Source organism: Condylura cristata, unplaced genomic scaffold (genome assembly GCF_000260355.1).
Source record: "Condylura cristata isolate star-nosed mole 26May11 unplaced genomic scaffold, ConCri1.0 scaffold00020, whole genome shotgun sequence".
Classification (NCBI taxonomy): Eukaryota; Metazoa; Chordata; class Mammalia; order Eulipotyphla; family Talpidae; genus Condylura; species Condylura cristata.
The window spans coordinates 1,360,263-1,384,733 of record NW_004567121.1 but is presented as its reverse complement, the minus strand read 5'-3'; positions in this window follow the sequence as shown (position 1 = coordinate 1,384,733).

Below are 24,471 nucleotides of genomic sequence, written 5' to 3'. Positions count from 1 at the left end.
TTGCTGTTCTGCTGTCCTATCCACATTCCAGAAAAGGGAAAGAGGAAAGGAAAAGGGGGGTGACAGCACCCAGTTGGAGATGCACCTTCTCAGAATCCTCATATTCTTCCTGTTGTGTCTCATCAGTCACATCTCGATGCCAGGGCAGCTGGGAAATGTAGTCTTTAAGCTGGCAGTTGGCCATTATCATAGGATTCTCTCCATGTTCTGGCACCCACCAAACATGGCTCTTTATCCATTTCCCTTGTGCATTAATTTATCTCCACTTGTCAGTGGCCCACACAGACCACAGCTACATGATGAAAAGCAGATCCAAAATACAAAGCTCCGCTAGAGAAATCTGTCACACTTGTACAAGTTGGGTCTCTTTTTCCATGAGCCAGACAAACTTCTGACCTGGGTTATGAACGCAGGACCTGGCACACAATAAACAAATAAACAGAACGGTGGGAATAAACAAAAAGTACAAAGAGGTATTTACTGACTTGAGTGCACATGTTACTTCTTTAACTCTTCAAGACAGATCTGAGACAGAAATGATGATACCTACTTAGCATATAGCACATGAGAAGCTTCAGAAGGAATGAAGTCTAGCCAAGTCTCAGCTGGCTGAGCTGAGAATAAAGTTTAAGGGCAATTAGGACTCAAAACCTATGCTACAAGTTAAAATTAAAATTCAATTATTCTAACTGATAAGAAAATGTTCATTAACTTCATCTAAGTTAATGAAACTTAGCGAGGCAGCTCTGTAAACAGAGTAGCAATGAAGTGCAGTGAGTAGGGGCCATTTTACCCACCCCCACTTACATCCACTCACCTTAGACCATGCCTCCCAGTATGCCATGAACTGGATTTCCTGAATGGGTGCTGCTGGGAAGGAGCAAAGTGGATATATAAATGCAGGTGGAATGAAGGGGGGGGAAGGACATGTGGAGAGATTTGGAAGAGAGAGATGTGGGTGAGATATATAGAGAGGCAACTCCTGGGACTTTGGGGTTTTGACAGAGACAATGGCAGCCATTGTCTTAACTTTTGGTGGATTATATGGCATATATTGAACTTAGGGTCTTTCCATCTGTCCCAGCTCTCTGGAAACTGCCTAACCCCTTTCTTGGAGTTCCCTGCCAGAAGTGACTTAGACTTAACACAAGCTTCCAGGCCTCAACTGGCCTGCATCAGGTTGAGCCTATTCAGTTGGATATTTTACCACAGGGGGATGGGTAATTTTTGCACTTTGATCAGAAGTCAGTTATTTGAGATCTCTCTCTCTCTTTCTTTTTCTCTCCACTAATTCTATTAAAGATATTTCACACTAAAAGTTGGCTTTCTTTGCCTATGCGTGTGTGGATGGCTAGAACCTCTCACAACATGTATACCTTAACAGTCTGGAGTCCCTAGGTGCCCCCTCAATCATGTACTTACAAATTCATGAATTTTAAAGTCCTGGGAAGAATGTTTAAAGTGTTCTAGTGCCTGAAGCAGTTTCCTAGCAACATAAAAGACACCCAGATGACTAGTTAGTTAGTTTCTAACAAACACAGGGAACCCATGACAACATTTTGTCTTCTTTCTTCTGAAGTTGGTTACTAAAATTAAAGTTGATATCCAGATGCCTTTTTTTTTTTACTGTAAATTTGGTGTTTTAGACGTGAAGGAAATATTTATATTGTTATTCACATGAAGGAAATGTTTGTTATTATTATATTAAGGAAATCAAGTTCCTCAAGTGCTGGCTCGAGAATTATTGACATTAAAAAATGTTTTTCTTTTTGTAATACTATTTTTACAACTTTTAGGCTGCTTCCTTGCTTCCTTACAACACCCTCTCTCCTCCTAGTGATATTAGGCTTCTTTAATAAAAGTTGAGGAAGCAGAATAAAGGCTTTTGAGAGGTCACATGCTCTTCCCCAGTTGCCAGAGCCAGCCTAGCCCCAGTCTCTGGACCCCACAACCTTCCTAACCTATAAAACTAAAGGGGCCACCAACTATTGAAGCACTCAGCTGTCGGACACACCAAGCTACGAGCCCATCCGGTCACCACGTGCACAAGGTTGAGACTGCAAAATGTGCGTTCTGAAACCCCGTGTCTCTGCTTCCTAGGGACTCAGACAGTGAGCAAGGAGCTGTCGGGGCTTTCAACAGTCTCCTTCCTTCTACACTTAGTTCTGCCACTTCGCCAGGCCCCCACCACTACAACCTCTTCCTCCTCAGTGCCTCCTCGGTGGTGGCTCAGGCCAGACCCTCCAAACTTGATGTCCCGCACCTGTGGCTAAATCCAGTTTCCTGGAGCCATCAGTGCTCCATTTCTTCAGGTGCAAAATGAGAATTAGTACCATGTCTACCACACAGCGTCTTCTAGGATGAGAGAATTTGTGTAAACTCTTTAAGGGCACACTTGCAATAATTGTCAGGTACTGATTTCCGGGTGGGAGGAACTTTGGTTTGGGCAGATTAGGCTTGAAATGTCTCTGAGACTTCCACTTGGCGACCACCAATTGGAGACTGGATTTCCCTAGAAGAGAGGTATAAGCTACAGACAAAGCTTATAGACAAAGCTATAGACAAAGGCATTAGAGGAAGGACAGCATCTCCTACCACTGTGTGCCTCCTACACTGTGTCTGTTCCCTTCAATGCTCCTCCATCTCAGTCAGCAGCATCACCAGCCACCTATCTGCTCTTCTAGCACCTAGCAGTTGTCCCGGGGCATTCCCTTTTCTCCCCTTTCACATTTTCTCCATTCCCAGGCTACACTCATTTTTCTACACCATGACCACCATGTGGGTCCCAAACACTGCCCTTGTTACCACTCAGTTCCCAAATGCATTCTCAGACACTCTAGTCCATTCTCCATGCAACTTCATAAAACTAACCCCAACTGGCCCTCCCTGGTGGCACAGCGGATTAAAGCACTGCACTAAGAAGCTTAAGCCACTTCCGCATGAGTTCGATTCCCGCCTGCCCGGGCGCAGCAGACCTCTCCTGACCCGCCCGCTGCTCCCCTCAGCAGTGTACTTCATCGATCTGCCTGTTCTGCTCCCCACTCTGTTCCTAGTGAATCCTCTCACCCTCCGCATCTCTGGCCTGTACCCCAGTTCTGTATAAATAAATAAATCTTTAAAAAACAAAAAACTAACCCCAACCATGACTTTCCACTGTTCTAAATTCTGCCATGACTGCCCACTAATGCAGCATAGAGCCTGAACTCCTTACTTCAGCTAGCTTACAAGGCCCTGCATATCCTGCTCCCCACTCCCTCAGGCCTCTGCCCCCACCCCTGCCATGCCACCTCTGTCATGCCAAATCTCTGCTTAGCTTGTGCTGCTGTATCTGATGAGCAAGCTCCAACCCTCTTGGATTTCAGGGCTACTTGGGGGTCTTTGCTCTGGTTATCTTTCTGCCTTATGCCCTTACATCGTCCCCCATCCTCATCTCCCAAAGCCAGCGCATTCTCATTGCCTGGGCTTCAGCCTATATAATGGCCTCCTCAGAGTGGTCTTACCTTGCCAGTCTGTAAAAAGGTCATCTGCTTCATCCCCTGTATGTACTGAATCTTTGAGTACCTCCTGAAATCTGTATGCTGAAGCCCCAACACAGGGTGACTGTATTTGAAGATAGGGCCCTTATAGAGGCAATTAAGGTTAAATGAGTAATTAAGTGATACAAGAGAAGGCTTAATCTGATAGGGATAGATGTCTTTAGCGATAGGGGAGCAAGTTCATGCTCTTTCTCTTGACAAAGAGGTCAAGTCACGTGAGCACACAGTGAGATGTAGCCACCAGTATGGCAAGCAAAGAGGCCTCAGAATGAAACCCACTTTGTAGGCACCTTGATCTTGGACTTTCAACCTCCAGAACTGTGAGAAATAAATGCCTGTTGCTAAAGCCACCCACTCTGCAGTATTGAGTTATAGCAACACAAACCAACTGACACCATGCCTGGTTGCCACTCTCTGCTAGCGTTTCCTTCCTTCCAGCCAGCAGCCCCCTTTTGCAATTAGTGTCGCTGTCCATTAACACAGTTTCTGCCTACTTCTGCCCCGGGAATACAGCTCTGTGGCACCATTCTCCAGGCTTAGTACAGTCTAGCATGTGGTTAGAATCCACAGAGGGAGCCAGTGAATACATAAATACATCTGTCAAAGGCCACCTACGGTTGATCTTTGAACAACATGGGTGAGGTGTGTCCACCTGCATGAGAATTTCCTGTAAACAGATCATGTAAACTTACAGCATGTATACGTGTCAGACTGTATGCTTACTTTTCTCTTCCTCATGGATTTCTCCATAAAATTTCTTTTCTTAAGATCATGCTTAGTGAGATAAGCCAGAAAGAGAAAGGAAAATACTGGATGGTTTCACTCATAGCAGGAGTATAATGGACCAGGCGAGAAAATAACAAAAATAATGAACAACCATAGACCAGAGACATTCTGTGGGGGTGGAGTGGGGAATGGGATCAAAAACGGGGGGGAGGTGGAAAGGGAGGGAAATGCATGGGACTATGGTGGTGGCACAGGGGTGATTGGTGATGGGAAACCCATGGGGATTACAATCGAGATGGAAAAAATAAATGTGCAAAATGATGTAAAAGTAAACTTTTTTAATAATAAAAAAATTTCTTTTCTTTAGCTTATTTTATTGTAGAACTATAGTATATAATACATGTAACACAAAAAGCATCTGTTTATCAACTCTATCTTGTTGGTGAGGCTTCCGGTCAACAGAAAGCTATTGGGAGTGATGAAGTCGAAAGTTATATGCGAATGCTTGACCTTAGGGAAGAGGGACTTGGCACCACTAACCCTTGCATTGTTCAAGGGTCAATTCTACTTCTGGTTAAGGAGAGGGGGGACTAAATCATTCCCTCATAGACCAGCACCCATAGTTGGCCTGTGAGGAATCACTAGTTCCAGGCAGGACTGCAAAATGCCGATTACCTAAATCAAAATATTCCTCTGTTTCAGGAGTTTTGCTCTTCTTTGTCCCAAATGAATGTATATCAGTTAGCAAAATACAAACAATGAAATAAACAATAAAGGGAAAAAATCATAAGAAAACTGGCAGAGTGTTACACGCATACTCTCCACAGTCACACCGTGGTTGCAAGGACCCCAGGAACCATTGCAAATAGGGTAGCCCCAGCAACCGTACAATTCAGACTGACCCTGGGCACAAAGAACGCATCCTTTGAAAGAAGCAGCTTTTACTAGCGCTGACCCATAGCAGAATCCCTCCCAATCCTCCCTTGGTGACTGAGTCCTGAACAGCATCCTTAAGGAAGGCACAAAAGTGGCCTCAGGGCAGCTCTTCCTTCCACGCTGCTTCCAAGCCAGCTCATATCCTTCCTTCACAGCACAGGCAGGACACACTGTTCTAAGGACAGCGAAACAACAGGGTCAGGAGAGCCCTCTGGGTACCTATCATTTTCTATGGGTCTGTCTTGTACCCTTGCAATGTAAATGAACTTTAGTGAAACTCCTGATCAGAGCGTGGCGATGTTAATGACACAGTGTCATGATGCAGAAGATTTAAGGGCATGATCTCGTAAGTCATTTCAGAGCTTGGGTTGGCTGCCAGAGCTGCTGCAGAGGCAAGTAGGTAGGATCCCTCATGTACCACACACACACACACACACGCTGCTCCTCTCTGCCTAAAGCAAGCCCCCTCCTCTTCCCCACTGCTGTAAGTCAGAGGAAAGTTCCGTCCTCACGCTCATCGAAGTGGTCCACGTCATTACAAAGTCAATGGTCACTGCTATTAAGGACTTAGGAAGTGTGACCCTAACATGGTTTGTTCTCTTTAGGCAACAGATACACAGCAGGCACAACACCCACAGTTGTTTCTGTGGATAGCATCACTGGTGCTAGTGAAGTCTACAGACAGTCCAACCAGCTCCTCCCTGTGTGAATGTTTGCCCTCCTTGAGTAAATCTCTATCCAAGAGCACATTTTACAGTGTGTGATCACAACTAGGTTTCCTCTTAAATATGCAAGCGCCATCCTCTGCTTTTATAGCCCAGATTGTAATGGCCTGGGCCGAACCCAAGATCACGTGTTCTGCCAGCAGTCGCCGTCCTCAACCTTGCTTTGCCCATGCCTGCTTTTCTGACCAGTAGTTTTCACCCTCCCTCAGGCTTCCTCTGCCAGCACTGCAGTCTTGGACTTCTACATGCTGTAGAAGTAGTCTTGGTGCTGCCACTGCTGCCCTCCCACTGCAGCCCCAGGCTCAGGCACACACCAGGCAGGGCGAAAGGAAGCCCTGCACACGTCCAACATGTGTCATGATGTGCCCTGTGTCCACTCTCTGTCCACACTTCAGAGGGCCCCCTAAGGAAGCGTGAACGAAGATGACCCGCCAAAGGCTTTCACGACCAGAAATGCTGAATATTTCCAAGTATCACAAACAGAAATATTAAATATTTCCTTCTGGCAATTTCTATTTTAATTCAGATATCCCTCATTTCAGAGCCCAAAGGTCTATTCCTTAGCTGTAAATCCTATGGCTTGAGCCCCAAACTGAAAGTTTTTTTTTTTTTTTAAGATTTATTTATTTATTTATACAGAACTGGGGTACAGGCCAGAGATGCGGAGGGTGAGAGGATTCACCAGAGACAGAACGGGGAGCAGAACAGGCAGATCAACGAAGTACACTGCTGAGGGGAGCAGCAGGCAGGTCAGGAGAGGTCTGCCACGCCATGTGGTCACCTCGGGGCAGGTGGGAATCGAACTCATGTGGAAGTGGCTTAAGCTTCTTAGTGCTGTGCTTTAACCCGCTGCACCACCAGGGAGGGCCCCAAACTGAAAGTTTTTAATGTAGAATTTGAGGAAGTCTGCCAGCTGAAAGCAGACTATTTCTCTGTCCCATGTGTCCTTTTTTGTCATGCCCTGACTTACCATCCTCACTACTTGCCTTGTTCTGATAGATCGTTTTCCCCTGGTCCCTTGAGCCCTGGCCTGCCTGTCATCCCTTCCCAAGAAGCACTAGCCAAACTGGATGGCTGTGCAAGACCAGAACCGGGTTCTGGAGCCTGGACACTGTGGTTCGCTTCCCTGATTCTGCCACTTACTCTGTGCAAGCTTGGGCCTGCTACTTAATGTCTCTGTGTCTCAGTTTTCTCAGAAGTAAATCTGAGGCCCATCCTAGAACCTGCATCATAGGTCTGCATGAGAGGGAAATGGGTTAACATGTATTAAGCTCTTAGAGCCCCACAGTGCAAAGTAAGAGCTATGTGCTTATTGCTGTTGTCAAACTGTGCCATAGAACGTGAGGGTTCTGAGTGTCAGCCAGGCAAGTCATCAGCCTCAAGGATCTCACTGTCGAGTGAAAGAGGCCAATGAGGAAAGAACCAACTATAGCACATCTTAGAAATGAAGGTGAACTTGGGGATATAAGCACAGTCAAGCAATTCGCTCTCCTGGAGAAACTGGCATGTGCAGGGTTGATGGCCTGGCGACAAAGGGGAAGCCAGCGAATTCTGGGTGAGGACTTCTGAGAGAGGCGTGTTAGGCTCAGAGATCAGATTTAGAATTCTGGGTGTGTTCATTATCCTTAATAATGGCAGCAGGGACTTCGGTCATCTGAGGTCTGGGCTGGGGAGGACACACTTCCATGGCTCACTTCTGGTTAACGCTGACTATTGGCCAGCGTTAACACCTGCGTTCTTAACAAACCCACATCTCCAAGAGGCCTGCCAAAAGTCCTCACAAGGTTGTAGCTGGCTTCCTCCAGAGCGAATGGGCTCTTGGCCTGGCCTCTGCCTTTCTGCAAACTTACCTCACCCCTCTTTGCACCCCACACTGTGCAGCCCATACCCACCTTCTTGGTTTCTCCCCATACCAAGCCCCTTCCTGCCCAGGGTCACTGAGGGCACTGTTAGCTCTTCCTGAAATTCATTTTCTCCTCCCTATAACCTTCAGATACTGACTATCATTCCCTCAAAGGGCCCTGACGCTCATCCCCAACTGCATCTAACAGGCTCAGTCTTCTTGTTGTCAATTTGCAAAGCTTTCTAGCTCCACCTTCTTCACTGTAATTAAACACCAGTTAGAATTGGTTTTATAATTGCTCCTTTCCCCTAGCAAGCAGGCTTGTTCTCTGTAGCGGCCTAACTCCTGGCAGCCACCTGGCTCAGAAGATGCTGGATGAAAATGTGCTCAATGGAGGCTACAGCAGCTCCCTGCCCTTCTGCCTGTCAGTTGCTCTGCACACAGAAAGCTTCCAGAGTCCTCCTGAACCTAGGAAGAAGTTCGCTCCAAAGAGGGACAGAGTACTGTGGCGGCATGAGAGTGCATTAGCCTTCTCGCTCACACACACGCAAAAGCCTGTGAGGACATAGACCCCAGCAGCACATCTGAAAACTAGGTAGGCAGCAAAGCCAGAGTGTCTGGATCTGATCACTGCCCCTCCCTCCATTCAGCTCTCCTGCACAAACAGGCCACAAAGGCCCCCACATGAAGCTAAGATGGCACTTCCCTACCTCTCCCTGATCTCTTCCATGTGTCAGAGGATAAGAGGCTTTGGGCTTAGGTAACAGTAGGGGACAGCATGCACCCCAGGACCTTCCCCCAAAAAGGGAGTCCTCCTTCCCACAGGGGAGGGCCCTGCCCTGGTAGCACAAGTGGTCACAGCCGAGACAGCTGATGACATAGTCACGGCCATGCAGACTGAGTCCCGAGAGACCCTGAGTTCTGAGAACTCTGGCTTGGAGCTCAGGGCAGCACTTGGTTTTGCAGGCAGGCTTTATCACCCCAGCTAGGAGCCCGGTCTCCAGCCCTGTAATTCCCAGGGAAGGAGCTATGTGCCAGGTTCTTGACTACGCCATATACATTCATCTTTTCCCTATAAAACAGCTCCGAGTACCTGAGTTATGCACCTTATCAGAAAACCCTGTGCTGGCAGATTCAAAAATATTACCCCCCCCCCCAAATGCTTGACTTATGCCAAGAAGCCATCAGCCGTAAATAACCTCCTGCCCCAGGGGCGATCACGTGCTTACTGTCACCAAGCAGACTGTTCACGTAACATTCAAAATGTCTCACATTTTATCTTTGCATTTTGCAAAATTTATTGATCTCTATGGCCATGCAAAGGCAAGAGGAGATATATTTTAAGTGCCTGTCTTTTACGACTGACCTTAGTGACCATATGAAATGGTTCAGATTTATCACCATGTCCAGATGCCAGCATTTATGGCCACTTTTAGACATGTCGTTTTACCTTGGACATCTCGTGGTTTGGGACTCTTTGGGAGTTTACTGAGTAACTCTGATTCCAAGACCAGAACAAATAAATGGTCTAAGTACTTTTGCAGCTCATCGGAAAGAGAATTTGAAATTCACTCGAGGAGAGTTGACCGTGGGCCACAGAAATCCAGGGAAGGAGCAAGTGCACTCCAAATTCACGTCCTTGCCACAGGGGAATAAAAGCAGAGGTCCCCACTGTAGGAGAGAAGTTACCAGGCTCCCCCATGAGCACTCCTGTCCCATCAGGCAAGTTTAAGAAAACAGGGTTCCGTTGCACCTCCCATTGCCGTGAACAGTGCTAGTATTCATCGAAGGAAACGGAAGTTTGTGTCTTCAAAAGGTCCTTTAAAGCTGTTTGCTCTTAAACCCGGACAAACAAACAAAACAGTTGTGCTGTACCTAGGATTCAGCTTTTTCATTACCAAAATTTTAACGATAGTTTTAAAAACACCAAAACGTACTGAAAGAAAATAAACACCTAACAACACCAAACTCCCTACATTCTCACTTGAGCAGTGTGGGGTGGGTTGAGAGCGCAGAGGCCCGCTTGGGGGGCCCTCCGCCCTCTCCTTCAGGCTGTGGGTGCTGCAGCCCCTTCCTCCACCCCCCTCCCCGTTCCCTTGCCCAGAGCACCCTGCCACCCAGTCTTTCTTCCTTCAGACTTCCTTTGGGAATGCCAGCTCTGGGTTCAAACGCTGTGGGGACGGCCTGCTGCTTGGCCCAGAAAACAAACTGAAAAACCTTGCTGCCCCCTCAAGGCAGAGATCCTTCCAAGCTTACATCCCAGCATTTCCAGCATGAGACTTCTACCCAAGCAGCTGAGTGAAGTTGGAACTTATCTGCCGCCAGGCTTTTCCTATTACAGCCCACAAGCAGAGCGCGCCCCAATCTTTACCAAGTCCCCCTACCTGTCAAGATGTGGAGGAAAGCCTGGGCTCCTGAGTGAGACAGTCCTCCCTGTCCCGGATATGGTATGCGGGGCCATTGTCGTCTTCGGGTGGCCGCTCCTTGCTCTGCCCTCTCCACAGACCCTGGTCTTCTACAGCACAGCCTCAGGCTATTTGCACCTGCCCCTCACAAGACTACACACCTGAGGACAGGCACCATGGCCCACACCTCATTATCTCAGTCTAGCCCAATGCTGACAAAGTATACTGAATACACAGGCTCTAAGCAGACCTCCAGTTACCTGCAAAATTAAAATATCAAGCTGTAGGCTAGAGAAATGATGCAGTTGTTCCCTTCCCAGAAGCACTACAGTGTGCAACTGTATTCACCTTCACTGAAGGCCCGGGGACGAGCTCCGAAAGAGGAGATGTCTGCCTCCTTCTGTGGGAGCAGCACCCTTTGCCTAGACAGGCCCACTCCCTCACTGTGCCACTCACCCACCCTCTGGCGCCTTCCCTTCTCCCATTAGACAAACTCACACACGAGGTTCTGTGCTTCTTGTCTGACACCCTCGATAGTATTTCACCTTTGAGGTGCCCAGAGCCCTCCATGAACTCAGAAAGCACTAGAGGAGGGTAGACTGCAGACTGACTTTCTTTAATTGGGGTGAAACTGGCTTACTTGTGTGGGTTGATAGAATTCACGTGCATTTGGGTTTCTAACAAGCCTGGAAAACCCCTGTCTCTCAGGCACAAGTAGCTTGTTGCTGACCTGATTCAGCAGGCCAGTCACTAGGAGGCAGCCTCAGCCATAGCCCAGGTCTGCACATCTTACTGCCCCATCCCAGGACAACTGTCCTTTTGGAGCAGACTGACTGTCTTAGTCAGTCCCTGTTGCCCAAACAAAACGCCAAGGCAAGTGATTTCAAGAGAAGCATCCGTGTCTCATGGTTCTGGAGGCTGGCGGCCCAAGATCCAGGCGGCAGCAGGTTTGGTGTTGAGCGAGAGCCCTCTCCCTGACTATGCTGGAGCCCCCTCGCTGCATCCTCTGACCGCAGAGAACAAGCCAGGTCTGGCCTCTTCCTCTTCTTATAAGAGGCCCCACCCTCATGACCTTATCTAAATCGTCTCAGTGGGCCTCATCCTCAAACACGGTCACATGGGCTTATGGTTTTAGCATGTGAATCTTGCAGGGATGCACACATTAGATCCACAACAGCCTTCTTTGCTCCTGAGCTCCCATAGCACTTGGTGCCAGGCCTGACAGGAGATAGCAAGGGCCTGTGACCTGGTTGAACAAGCTGCACCAGAGACAGAGGACATCTCCACTTCCATGAGCCTGTGGGCACGGGCCATGGCTTCCCACCTGACAACAGTGCACACCCCCGGCCGCAGGCACCGGGAGCCCACGGAGCACACGCATCTCGTCACAGAGAGTGGGCAGTCGATTTGCAGGAAGAACGAGGGACCTGCGAGGAAGCAAGAGGAGGAGGGGAGAAAGCCACAAAACAAAAAGATTTGGCTAAAAACAAGTATTTCGTGATGTGACCGGAAAGTGTGTGTCCGAGGTGGACATTACAGGTACCCACAGTCTGGAATTGGGTCTTCAAAGGTGAGATGGGCTGTCGGGGTCTCCCTCTTCCAAATTACCCACAATTCTAAATGTGAAACCTTCAGGTCACCTCTTACCCTAGTTTAATAGGGTTGTCAAACTAAAGTGCTGCGATGTGCTGGTTTGAGCAACAGAAATGTGTTGGCTCACACTTTTGGAAGCTGGACGTCTGAGATCAAGGTGTGGCCCGGCTTGGGGAAGAATCTGCCCAGGTCTCCCTCCTGGTCCACAGGGGCTGCCGACCGTTGGTGGCCATCTTTGGCCAGCACGTGACTCCCCGTCTCTTGCTCCATCGCCACACGTGTTGTCCCTGTGTGTGTGTCATTTACAAGGAGGGTGCCAGTCGTTTTGGGTCATGACTCGCTTCAGTGAAATCAGGACAAAGACCTTATTTCCAAACAAGGTCACAGGCATGAGAAGCTAGAACTCAGACACCTTTGTGGTGCACAGCTTAGCCCAAAACAAGCATAAAACTTGTACGTAGATGCCATCGATGAACTTGACGAGCAGCGGACTCTGACGGTGCCCGAGCAGCTGGCTCATTCACATCTGCCCAGAAGGAAGGGAGTGTTAACACTGAAGTATGGGGGCCAGGCAGAGAGCCGCCTTAGGCTTCACTCGGGTAAGCGAGAGCCCCTCTCACCCCACCTACCGGACAAGAGCCACTGCTGCCACCAGGAGATGCCCAGCAAGGCCACACTGGGGGTGGGAGATGTTCACACAGCCCAGGCTCCTTAAGGAATTTCCTCTGAAAGATCAAGTCTTTTCCTAAAAGAATGACAAATACAAAAATTCCTTCTTATTCCACAGTTCAAGACTGTGGAGTTTTTCATCTGTTCTTTTCTCCCTTTTCTAAATTTGAATCCAAGACCCTCTTGGAAGTGCAGCTTTTCATGACGATCCCACATTCTTGGCAACCCATGGACTGTCACTAAGGCCCGTGGATACCAAGACACTTCACTTCCACATCGCATACGCCAGTCACCAGGTGTGGGGCTCACCCCTGGGACGCTCTAACCCCGCACGCACTGGCCCAAGACTGCGTGTGGGACCACTCAGCAGAGCCCGTGCAGGAAAGGGCTCGTCATTCACTTGTTTAGTATTTATTCAGAAGCTATGCCACGTGTGTGCATTCACTAGGGCCACTGGAACAAAGGACCTCAGGCTGTGGGGCTTAAACCGTGTAACTGTGTTGCCTCACAGCTCTGGAGGCTGGAAGTCCATTGGTTTTTTTCCTGAGGGCAGTGAAAAAGAATCTGGCCCCATCTCCTGGTGGATTTCTGGCAATCTTTGGTGTCCTTTAATCTCTATCTTCATCTTCACAAGGTGTCTTCCTTAGGTTCTTGTCTGTGTCCAGTTTTCCCCTTTTATGAAGACACCAGCCATGGAGTAACAGCTCACCCTACTTCCAGAATAACCTCAGCTTAACTAATTACATCTGCAACTATCTCATTTCTATATAAGGTCACATTCTGACATACTGGGATTTAGGACTTCAACAATGGCTTCGGAGGGGACTCATTGAACTTACTTATTTCTGTATCTTTGGGGAATAATGAAGTATCCAGTATATCATTAGCCCCCAGAGATAGAGAAATAAATAAGACCTGGCATCAGGAATGAAGCACAAAGCAGCTCACGACTGTTACCACATCAGGGCAGAGCAGCACGGACCAGGCATCCAGATCACACTGAGAGGACACCTTTGACAACCAGTAACCAGGTAGAGTTAAGGGAGAGCTCAGATTCTGAGGGTCTAAACATTCAGGCACTACAGCGAAGAGGTATGTGAACCACAGAGCCCAGCAGCCCAGAGATGGGGCATCCGGGAGACTGTCTCTCCTTAGAGAGGCTCTAATGGAGGGGGCCCACATGGTGAGAGTTGCTCCTTCTGCTGATTAGAGGGGTCTGCAGGTAAGGTCAGGAAGATGCACTGGTGCTGATCGCTCATGGGGCCGGGTGGGGGGTTCGGGATTGAGCGGATAGGGACACTCGGAGCAGACGGAGCAGCTGAGCAGACACAACGTGGGACAGAAGGTCCGGACGTGTTTCCGAGAAGCTCAGTTTTGCACATCATTCAGACGGTTTCTTGTCGCCCAACTGATGTATGTGGGAAGTGAAAGTGTAAATACGGTGGTTTCAGAAATAGTATGTTTACGCACTCTAAAACGTTTTGAAAATTCTCTTGTGAACTAGAAGACTAATTTTATAAAAATTTAACTAATTTTATAAAAATTTTAAAAATTAAATTAAATAATGTAACTATTTTCTTAGCTTTTGGTCATTTCAATGGAACCCCAGGAGCATTGAAAAAGCAAGTATATAGTATATATATATATATATATATATATATATATATATATATTGCGAATGTATTTTGAAATTTCTCGAAGCAAACTGAGGTGGAACAAGGACAGAAGACCAGAACCAGGCACCCTGGCAGCCCAAGCTCCGGGCACAACACAGTTTGGAGGCACTCCCACCGGGCCAAAAATGAGGGCCCTCTCCCTGCGCAGAACAGGAGCCTGGGAATTAAATGATGTCAAAGAATAGCCAAGTTAGGCATCTATCTTGGACACCTAGCTTCTGGGTCTGAGGTGTACGCCTGCCCCAAGACATGGGTTGTTGCACTGTGCGGGGCACACAGGTGAAGAAGTTCCAGGTAACGGGGCGGGAGTTGGAGGCACCGCCGTCCACGGTAACTCAGCCTTCCTCGGACCACAGAAGGGGAAATGTGAAAGCACTGTCTGCTCCCAGGGCAATTCCTGAGGGCAGGAGATCCCAGGCCCTCCCCCAGGTAACTACAGCTCCTCTCCAGCGCCACACCCCCGTGGCTTCAATGAAAATGAGCTGCATACGGCCAAGGACTCAGTCGTGGGTGCTTGACAGAATGCCCGGTAGCAATCGTGTGGGGCAAGACTGCATTGGCTTTGCTGCACCAGGCACTGAGGCACTGGCAGGAATCCAGGAAGGGGGCGGGGTCCTGTCCAATCCCCCACCCCCTTTGGGACTGCCCCTTCCCACCTGGAATCCAGCCTGGCTTCTTGGCAGGGATGCCCTTCATCTTTTCCCAAAGCAGTTGTCTGGGTAACAGAAAGGTTCCGAGAGGAACCCTGCGTCAGGCAACCACCTCCCACACTGCACGAGGGAGAGCCCGCCTCTCAGCCCCGCCCTCCCCCACACAGCTCCGCCCACCTGCATCGCCCCCTGGTGGAAAAGGTCAGAAGCCACCCTGCGGCAACCTGGCACGTCCCAGCCGCGGAGCCCACCCTGGGCCTCTGACTTCCAAACTTCTTTTGGGCAGAGAAAGGAAACCCCATTGCTTTTTTTTTTTCTTTAAGATTTGTTTATTCGTACAGTACTTGGGTACAGGCCAGAGATGTGGAGGGTGAGAGGATTCACCAGGGACAGAGGGGAGAGCAGAACAGGCAGATCAACGAGGTACACTGCTGAGGGGAGCAGCGGGCGGGTCTGGAGAGGTCTGCAGAGCCATGTGGATCACCCCCGCGGCATGCGGGAATCGAACTCATGCGGAAGTGGTTCAAGCCTCTTTGTGCTGTGCTTTAACCCACTGTGCCACCAGGGAGGACCCCCCCCCCCATTACTTAATTACTTTTAAGCCTCTGCCTTTTGGGTTTTCCATTATTTGCAACCTAACTAACCCAGGTGACTCTGATCTGCAGCTGGGGCATGAGGAGACCCCCACCCTCCTCTCCAGGCCACAGTTCCCAGCCCACAGCTCTTCCCGATATGACACAGTCTGTGTCAGAGGCAGGAGAGACGGGAAAGGGCTATGTTTGAAGCTTCAGCTGAGCCCCTCTTGAGTTCCATTTCCTTACTTGCACCCTCAGTTTGAGTCACTTGGTTATCTTGAGCCCCAATTTAACTGACTCCCTCCCAAACATTCTTACTTATGAGACTATATGCATGCTGGTTCTAGGGAAACTCTTTTGTCCCCAGAGCTCTAAAATTCGTGCGCCCCCTTAACCACAACTCATCTTTTAAGAGAGATAAGGATACCACGAAATCTTTCTAAATTGAGCTCTAACAAATTCAGATTCCAGTAACTGGTTTCCAGAAAGCCTCTGCAAGACCCTTTTCAAAGGTGGTAGAATTGATATTATTAGATGTCAATCAGAACACAAAGCCTTCAAAAATTCAGGAGTGGCCCTCCCTGGTGGCACAATGGGTTAGGACCAGCACTGCAAGCTGCCCATAGCCGCTTCAGTGTGACTGCGATCCCGGCCCCAGAGCTGACCCACCTGGTCGAGCAGACCTCTCATGACCCGCCTGCTGCTCCCTTCAGCAGTGTACTTCATCCATCTGCCTGTTCTGCTTCCCACTCTGTCTCTGGTGAATCCTCTCACCGCCCCTGCACCTCTGGCCTGTACCCCAGTTCTGTATTCTCCCAGCTGCCTCCTACCATCCACAGCAGGAAGAAATAGAATAGAGAAAAATCCATTTGATTCTAATCTACTATGTTATGGAAATAAAAGATAATTCTTGAGATAAGATCAGAGAATCAGGAAGATGATATTTACTGATTTCAGGAAATCATTTAGTTGCCACACTTCTAAAGAGTGTTGATGTCCAGATGGGGGCTGATACCTGTGTGATCCACAGTGTGCTTGGACAAACCTGGATGGAGAACCAGGGATGAGGACAGAGCGCACACTGGTGCAGCTTATCATGGGACTGGGTCACAGAGTGGCACAGACACTTTTAAAAACTGAAGTTAAATATGAGAATGTGTACCATAAACTTCACAAAGCTCAGATAAGGGAAGTTATTCATGCCCGAGCTTGACCCTTTGGGCAGAGGGACTCCAAGTTGCAAGTCTTTCCTATGGGCCTGCATTCCTCATCTCTAGACTTGATAGCTGTACTAGCTTATAAATCACCTAAAGTTCACTTCCATGAGGACTTCAGTGCAGATTCCTCACTCTTCAGGGCATCCCCAAACAGAACCCAAGCAACAAATGGTAAATTAATAGGAAACAGAAATTCACGTCAAGTGTGCATGAGGAAGCAAAAGACAGGCTTCATGACCAACCACCAGGGACAAAGTACCATCCAGAGCAGCAAAGAGGAGAGTTTTGAAAAGATGATGGTCCCATTTGGCCATGGCATTAAAGTCCTCTGCCAAATAATGTGGCTCACAGCTATTCCTCACGGGAGAATACCTGAATGTTAAAAAGCAAATAAATAAGCAATCCAAGCTAAATGCCCCACATGGCTAGACAAAAAGACGTGTTCACTCTGTAGCAAATGGTTGCGCAGGCCACTAGTGTCACAAGAAATGTAATTTGGCCAATTGCTACTTCCAAAAGCTTCCAAGCTTTCAAATGCAGTGTCCCTTTAACCAATGGCTGCTGAAACCCTGATTGTGGTAGCTTTGGAATCTACAGAGGAGCAAAACGCTTTGTGGATTCTTAAAGCACATGTGAAACTAGTCTCAAAATCAACACAGGAGCGAATTTGACTTCTTTTTGTTTTTAATTCACTAACAAGAATTTGTCAGGCCATGTGGCTACCTCTCAGCTCACATTTTCTGAGGACACCAAAAGAAGGGAGTCTGAAGCTTTCATAAGAGAACTGCCGTCTAGTCCTATAGTGCCACACACCCAAGCTAATCCTTACTTCAGATGACTAATTAATGGTTTCAAGTCCTCTGTCTAAAAATATCACCTTGGATTTCTAAAGCCACCTGAAAGTCCTAGGAATTCATCTCCTTTGCATTTTCCCAACATCCTGGGTTCAGGTCTGTACCCCCTTTGCACAAACCACCACAGCCAAATACTAATGGCTCCTAACTTCAGCTTCCCAACACTGTGTGGGCCACTGCTCCAAAACCTTCAGGTCTCAGCAGGAAACATTTTCCTCCAGGACACCTGTCACCGGCTCCCCTAACTTCCTCAATTTCCCTCATCAAACATTCAATATTGCAATTGTGCTACAAAGCCATTGTTCCAAGTGCCTACTAGTTTCCTGTAGCTGCTATAACAAATCACCAAAAACATAATGGCTTAAAGCAATGCCATTTTATTCTCTTATAGTTCTGGGAGTCAAAAATCCAAAATGGCTTTACTGAACTATATCCATGGTGTTGGAAGTGCTGGCTCTTGCTGGAGTCTCCAGAGAAGCATCCATTCCTTGCTTCATCCAGCTTCTAGAGATTTGCAGCATTCTTTGGCTTGTGGCCACATCACTCTAATCTCTACTTCTGTCATCACATAGACTTTAACTCTGATCACTTGTATCCCTCTTCAAATCACCCCAATGATTACATCAGACCCATTGAGTCAATGCAAAATAATCTCCACTTTTCAAGACCTTTAGCTTCATCAATCACATCAGCAAAGTCCCTTTTCTCATATATGTTAACATTTACAGATACCAGGTATTGGAGTGTTGCTCCATAACATACAGCATGTCCGGAGTGTTTCTCCATAACATACAGCATGTCTTCTCCCCAGGTTGTAAGTGATAAGGTTTCTTTCTATGCAACTGGTTGAACTTGGATATAGGGACTAGCACAGAGCCAGGTGTGCTGTTCAGTGAATGAATGAGGAAGGAAAAAAGGGAACGAGTGAGTAAACAAAACAGAGCACCATTTTTAGACTTCCTTTAAACTCTTATTTTTTGTTAGTTTGTTGTTTTCTCCCTGTTCCTCCTAACATTTCCTTCCCTCCCCCCAGCTCCTGCTTTTTCCTCACAGCTACACCAGGACATCCAATGAACTCATTTGACTCATTCGTCATCACTTGTTTTAAACCTGTCCCATGCCTCTTTTATTTTGATGAAGTAACAGTCCAAGTTTTTTCTACTCTCTCTCCTCCCCAAATCTATAGAAGATTTTTAAATGGGCAAGAGAGATTCCTGCCAGTTCCACGTAGACTACCTTTCCTGGCTCTCTCTGCCTTTCCTAATTTAAGAGTTACTTTACAGCTTTGCATTGTAGAATTCCCATGGGAACACACACTATTCCAGTCCACCACTTGTTAGCTATTGTCTATTTTGCCTCCGCATATCTTCTTGCCTATGTATGTGTAGTATATTTTTAAATTATTTTATGCATTTATGTGTCCAAGAACTGAAATCTAGGCCAAAGGTGCAGAGGAGAGGGGGTTGTTGAGAGGACTCAACAGAGACAGAGTGGAGAACAGAACAGGAAGGTCCACTGAAATATACCACAGAGGAGAGCAGTGGGCAAGACAGGAGAGTCTGTTGAGCCATGTGGGTCAGCTCTCTGGGCTTGGATCAAACTCATGCCACAGTGGCTGCCATACCATGTTAACCCCTGCACCCACCCAAAACCACCAGCCCCTCCCCAAACCACCCATGCTTCAGCAGGATAGCTTTTGTCTTCTCAATCCCTTATGGCCTAAGCCAGCAGTTTCTCGAGTATCCCTCCACCCCCAACAACCACCAGAAAGAAGAATCCTAGGAGAGACCCACTCATCCTTGGCAAGAAAAGGAGAATCTGCTTCAGAGTTTGGGCAGGGCCTACGTCCTGTTCAGAGTACTGTGGCGGGAAAGCCAGGCTGGTGGGCCAGTAGCCGGAGGAGCAGGGCTATGGGCAGGCTCCTGTGAGGGCAGCTCTCTGTAGCAGTCCAGACTGCGGGTCAGTCACCACAGGGGCTAGAAAAAGCCACCATGGAGCGCTCGCTGCTACACGCACCCACTGCGCAGCTGCCAGTGCCTTCAGCTCTGAACTCCACTCTGTGGTTCCTTTAGGCTGATGCAGTTCATTTGTGCTTCAGATTTTGGATCCCAGTGACCTCTATCTCTCGATTTGGGGCAGACATCATAGGTCGTGGTTCTCAATGGCATTGCCAGCCCTAAAACTCTTTCCAGTTGGAAGAACAACATGCTGGTTTTTTTCTGTGGGGGAGCAGGCTGGAAGGAAGCTGAAAGGTTGATCTTTCCCTTCCCTGTGGAATGGAATGTACCAATGCACTTAGCCTTCTGGGCTCACCAGGCCTTAGCCCTGCACACGTCATTCTGTAGTTGTTCTGTCTGGTGAGGCACAGAGCAGCAACAGCTGGTAGAATGGTCTTGCCCACAGAGCTCGCCACGTGAAGTGGTGAAGAAACTAACTGACTGAAGAGCAGTGCAAATATATATTTAAATTACAGTTATAATCTTGCAGAGGGTGGTCCTGAGAGAAAGTAAAATGGGAGTTTGGTCTTGGGGGAGGACGAGATTTCCCTGAGAAGGACTTTTGCCCAGGAGGGGATGGGTAACTTCAGGTGTTTGATTTAGAAATTGTATTCTTTGTCTTCTCAATTGTATACTCACTGTATTAAAGTCCTTTTTCATTAAAGTCTTACATGTTTTGTCTTGATGCAGCGGATGGCAGCACCTATTTAGAGCAGGCCAGGTTTGAGGGTTCAGTAGTGCCTCTCTCCCTGCCCTGTAACAGTGGTCCTTACAACCATCAGGCCAGTGGACTGCTGCTGGCTGATGGCATGAATCTGGCTGGGCCGGCAGGGCTGTTTCTTTTAGGGGGCGGAGGTGGCTGGAAACAAGTGGTCGGCATGGCTGGACGGGAGGTGGTGGAGGACAGTCTGCAAGCTTAGAGAGAGGAGAGTCCTATCCGCCTGGCCAGCAGGGGCCATGGACGTGGGCTGTGGCCCCATGCAGTGGTGTGTGAATGACGCTGGCTGAGCGCTGTCTGTGACCACGGCTGTCTGACCTGCTGCTTCCAGGGGCGGCCATTACAAAATACCAGTGCGTGGAGGCTCAAAACCAGACATCAGTTCTCATGGTTCAGAAGGCTGGAAATCCAAGGTAAGAGCATTCCCGGGTTTGGTTTCTCCTGAGCCTTCTCTCAGAAGGGTGCGTAGAAGGCCATCTCCTTGCTGAGTCCTCCGTGGTCTTCTCATTAGTGCCCAAGGCACTAATGTCTCTTAGTGTATCCGAATTTCCTCTCTGATGAGGACTCTGGTCAGTTTGGATTAGGACTCAGCTGACAGTCTCACTTTGATTTAATTCCCTCTTTAAAGAATCTATCTCCAAATAAGGTCACCTTCTGAGAGACTGGAGTTTGGGGTTTCAACAAATAAATTTGAGGTCGACACATTTCAGTCCCTAATGATGGGCAGTGGTTTACTCATTGAAGAGATGATCGTTTTTACATTCTATTTATCTAACATTTCTCCCCCCAAACATGCATTACTATAAAATTGATTTTCAAAGAAAAAATAGAGTATGTTTAGCAACCATCGAAGAGAATGCAGGCCGAATCACCAAAAGAGGCTAGCCCTGGCCTCCGTTCTGGGCCACCTCTGCTGCCACTGCTCCCAATAGCCCAGCAGGCAGGAAGTGGCCGGCGGCAGTGGCCTCCTGTGTAACAGGATGTGCGCACAGAACTGATGGAGAGCAGGTGGGAGCCTTCGCTCCTGACCCTCGGCGTAGCACCACGGGCCTTGCTGGTCATCATCTGTCTGTCTTCCACAGATAGTGCTGCTCTTTCCCACCCTAGCCTGCCTGGTCAGCCAGCATTCTGCTTTCCTCTAGAGTGAAGCGTGTCAGAGGCAGGCTTGGGACAACTTCTTTTTGCCGATGGCGGGCGGCTGAGAGCCACACGCACAAGGACACATCCAGGGTAAGAAGTCCCCAGCCTGCCGAAGACCAGACAGGCGAGGCTTGCACCTTGGGTTCCATCTTGCAAGCCCATCACCAGACATTGTTTCTACTGATGTGTCTCACCTCGAAGGGAGCTGGCTCCATATTCCGGTTGAGGATGAGAAGCCCCTTCCCCTTGTATTTTTTTAACTGAAGTAAGATTGACTTAGAGTTTAGGTCTCAGGCATTAATCTTTTAAATCAACACCTAATACACAGATTCACCACTAAAATTCTGGTTTCCAGCCCTCCCTGGTGGTGCAGCGGGGTAAAGCACAGCACTAAGAAGCTAATGCCACTTCAGCATGAGTTCAATCCCTGCCTGCCCCAGTGTGACCCACAGGCGTGGCAGACCTCTCCTTACCCGCCCACTGCTCCCCTCAGCAGTACTTTGTTAGTCCACCTGTTCTGCTCCCCACTCTGTCTCTGGTGAATTCTCTCACCGCCCCAGCACCTCTGGCCTGTACCCCAGTTCTGTATGCATAAATAAACAAATCTTTTTTTAAAAAGTCTGGTTTCCATTTATCAACATGCAATGAAGCCCTTTTATCTGACCTTCCTTTCTATTAATCACGGTTTTGTTCTTGTAGCCTAAGAGATTGATTTTGTTTTATGTACTTTATTTGTCAGTTTTGTGTATTTATTTCCCACATATGAATGAAATCATTTGGTATTTGTCTTTCTCCATCTGCCTTATTTCAGGGAGCATAATACCCCCTAGTTCTAACCACACTGTTGCAAAAGGCAGGATTTCCTCTTATTAATAGATGAATTATAGCATTCCACTGTGTGTGTTATATATACATATTTTATACACACATATTCTGTTATATATAGGTTATATCTCACATCTTGATCTACTCATCAACTTATCACTTAGGTTATTTCCAACTCTTGGATATTGTGAATAATGCTGCAAGGACTATCCCTTCCACTTTTATTGCAAAAACATTTGACTACAAAAAGAAAACCTTCCATAACTCACCATCCAGGCAAGATTTTTTTTTAATTTGCGTCTTTCTGGTTTTTATTTTTTCCAAATTCCTGTGCAGTCTCTGTATATTGCCTAAGCACTAAGGGATTTAAATTACAGATCAGGAAGACAGAAGAAAGCACTTTGAAGACTTTTTCTCGAATGAAAATGGTTTTGCAGCACTGCCTCCCCCCGACACACACATACACATGTATTTTGTTGGGTTAACCAAAGACCAAAACAAAACCAGCCTTGACCTTAACTCAGAAAGTGTCTCTAGTTATAAGGAAAAGACTCTGAGTGGGAGCATATGATGCTACGAAAACACGTTAGAAAAACAAACAAAAACAAAAACAACTCGTAGTAAGATCAATTTGGCAGTACGGATTATACTGAAAGTTTGAAAAGTTTGGTACTCTGCAACCTAGTAATTCAGCTTTTAGATATGTCTCCTAAGGAAATGGGGATGTAAAAAAGACTTATGGTCCCAAATGTTTTACACAGCCTTGTTTATGACAGTAAAAAATTGGGAGCCATCTCAATTTCTAACCATAAATTCAAAGTGATCAAATAAACATGCCATATAATACACCCACTTGTGCATGCTCCTCTGGGCCAAGGGTTCCCTCAGCACTGTCACCTTCACCCACAAGAAGAGTTAGGGGACCCATGGGAATACCACGTCTGAGTGCATTCCCAGCCTGTGGCATCAAAAATGTGGAGTGGGGGACAAAGGCCTACTTTGTGGACACACCAGCACAAGCTCAAATCCTGGCTCCGTCTGCTTTGTCCAGGTGACCTTGGCAGCTCTTCCTCTTCTACTCCTGGACAGCAGGTTAGAACCCCCAACCTGCAGAGCTCTCAAGGCAGTCACGCTGGGCCTGATACCTCGGAGCCAGCATTGCCCGGGGTCACCCACGTTGCAGAACCAACATTTGAGATTAGTTTCAGGCAGTCCCAGATTATTTTTGTGTCCATTATACCATGCTGTCTCTTCTAGATCAGCCTCCCAAATGCCCTGGGAAAGCAACAGCAGCATGAACCACAGTCAGCCAGCCAAGAAGTGGGTTCCAGAAAGGGAGCTGAGCTTGGTCTTTGCCCTCGGGACGCAAGAAGTTGCTTCAAGAGGTCATGAAAACCGGCAGCTTTTACCGGGAGGCCCCAAGTCCTGGAATTGGGGTGCTGGAGGGGGATCCAAAGAAAACAGTTATGGGTTTGGAGAGGGATGCTGTACTCCATCATGGCCAGCTGTCAAAGGGATGCAGATTGAACTTGCAGGCAGGGAGGGACATTTTGTTTCACTTGGCCACAACCAGTGTGTTTTTACAATTGACGAGGGAGACAGGAGATAACTTTCCTGCCTGTAGTGAACAGAAAGCATGTTGGTGCCAGCTAACAGAGAGGCTTCTTGCCCTTCCTCCAGGAGGAGTCCTCGAGGCACATGCCCTGGTGGAGGTGAATTCGGTGTCAGTGGGCTCTCTGCCTGTTGGGCCCCCAGGCACTGGGCTATGGAATGGGGTCCCTGTGTCCCCTCCACAGTCAATTCTTCATTGCCCCTTCACCCTGAACAAATATATATCTATATTCACAGACTGTCATTCTGAGGCTTTCTTTTTCACTTCCGTGTCATTCTCTTGACAACCTTTCCTGGAGATTTATTTCACATTCTACTGGAGATGGGGCATCTCTCATAGGGCTTTGCTGGTCTGTTTAGAAGCAGGAAGGTGATTCTGGAACAAAACAAATATCATTTCATGTCTGAACAGACTTCCTGGGCCTGTCACAGTCAACTAGATCGAATAGTCTATTTGTTAACAGAACACTTCCTCCTGGTCAAATCCACAAGGACAGAACACAGCGACTGACTTCCTTCCCCCCACACTCCTTCACTTCCCCTTCTTCCCTCTTTTCCTCCTCTTCTTCCTCCTCTTCTTATTCAAAGAAACCAAATGGAAGTACAGCTGAGGGGGCCTGCAGGTGTATGGGCATCAGAGCTGACTCTTAGAAGCCCACGCCAGGACAGAGCCCTACACTGACCTTACAGGTAGGGAATGTTGTCATTGTGGATCAGCGATTAATCAACTCTAGTGTGGGTGGGAGATAGCAAGACAAAGAGATCGCTGTACCTG